Raw genomic sequence first — 1904 nt, forward strand, 5'->3', positions numbered from 1 at the left:
CTGACTTGAGCATGCAAACGTAACAAACAAACAAACAAAACAAAAGCGATCTCACACCAAAAGCCCTTTCCGTTCATGGATTTATGGTCTTTCAGTCAAATACGCAGGCCGACTTTGCATGCCCTTTACCGCTAGGGAGACAAGAACAAGAGAATTCGGGTCAATAAAAGCCGGCGGTTTTCCGTACCTCTGCAGCACTTTCTTGGTGGAGGTGTTTATTTTGTGAAGATGGAGTTCAAGGCTAACAAACAGCAATGGTCCAAGTCAGGTGTTCCCAATACTGCATCAACTTAGATGTGTTGGACATTCAGTCTTCAGATACCATTCCGTACGTCCCTCAGTCCGCCTTGAAAAGAGGAAGCCTCATTTTTTTTACGCACGGGTCATCTCGATTGCTTCTTCCACATCTGACAAAGAGGTAGAGCAGATGCTCTGTTCTGAATGTGAAAGTCGGGAGGGAGTGTTCGGATGCAGGGAGGTCACCCTTGAAAAAACGCGCCCATCGGTCATCTAGGATAATGAGGTGTTTTAGCCTGAGAAGGGATTTGCTTCTGTCATCTCAGGGCTCGTGAGCTTGTGTAACTTAGTTTCTAATGCTTAACTTAAAAGAAAATGACTGTGTTTTCTACTTCCTCCCTCAGCTGTAATGAACACAGCTCTCCTGTTCAGAGAGCAGCGTGCAAGTCAGTCAGGAGCAAGCTCCACTCTGTGAAGAAAGAGCATGTAATAAGTAACCACTCCGACCACAGAAAATAACTTTTTCAGCTTGTAGTTGAAGCTTTTCAGGAACCATTTCCACTTTTGGATTGTTGTGAAGCTGTTGCTGATACAGATCCATATGGTCTCTATAGGCTGCTCTCCATTTTGGATGCATGTGAAGCTGGATGGGATAATAAGGCACTGTGATGGAGGTAGCACACCATTTCCTAACCATGACTAACAACTGTATGTCCTTACAAATTCTTTTCTCTTTTTACGTAGAAACAGAAGGTGTTCTTCAGCTTTTAATGACACTTTTCTGAAGTAATTTTTTCTTCACAGGCAATGAAGAAAGTAGTTACAGTCTTCCACTGTGACCGCTAACGTGATCTTCAGCGTCATAGAATCGTAGAATCACCCAGGTTGGAAATGACCCCCAAGACCATCTAGTCCAACCATCCACCTACACCAGTATTTTGCCACCACACCACCAGTGCAACATCTAAACGTTTCGTGAGCACCTCCAGGGACGGTGACCCAACCGCCTCCCTGGACCGCCGGTTCCAGCACCTGACCACTCTTTTGGAGAAGAAACGTTTCCTAATATCCAACCTGAGCCTCCTCTGGCACAGCCTGAGACCAGTGCCTCTAGTCCTATCGCTAGTGACGCGGGAGAAGGGGCCCACTCCCCAGCCCACAACAGCCTCCTTTCACAGAGTTGTAGACAGCGATAAGACGTCCCCGGAGCCTCCTCTTCTCCAGACTGAACAACCCCAGTTCCCTCAGCTACTGCTCGTGAGCTTGCTCACTCTGCCGCAAGCCTGTAGCAATACATGGGGTTGTTGCGGCCAAAGTGCAAGACTTGACACTTGATCTTGTTGAACTTCCTCCCTTTGGCCTCAGACCAGCTATCCAGCCTGTCCAGATCCTTCTGTAGGACCTTCCAACCCTCAGCAGATAGACGCTTGCTCCCAACGTGGTGTCATCTGCAAACTTACTGAGGGTGCACTCAATCCCCTAATCCAGACCATCAGGAAAGGTATCAAACAGGTCTGTCCCCAGTACTGACCCACGAGGAACACCACTGGTGACCGGTCGCCAGCTGGATTTAACTCCATCCACCACCACTCTCTAGGCCTGGCCATGCAGCCAGTTCTTTACCCAGCAAAGACGGCACCTGTCCAAGCCATGGGCTGCCAGCTTCT

General features: G+C 48.4%; 1 long non-coding RNA gene across 1 annotated transcript; it reads left to right on the forward strand.

The window, feature by feature from the left end:
* The first annotated feature begins 6 nt into the window (after window positions 1-6).
* Window positions 7-1552, forward strand: LOC110390633. The gene is made up of 2 exons (XR_002433794.1): window positions 7-911; window positions 1042-1552. It is a non-coding gene; the product is annotated as an uncharacterized LOC110390633 (long non-coding RNA).
* The last annotated feature ends 352 nt before the right edge of the window (window positions 1553-1904 follow it).

Source organism: Numida meleagris, unplaced genomic scaffold, assembly GCF_002078875.1.
Source record: "Numida meleagris isolate 19003 breed g44 Domestic line unplaced genomic scaffold, NumMel1.0 unplaced_Scaffold1631, whole genome shotgun sequence".
In the NCBI taxonomy this organism is placed as follows: domain Eukaryota; kingdom Metazoa; phylum Chordata; class Aves; order Galliformes; family Numididae; genus Numida; species Numida meleagris.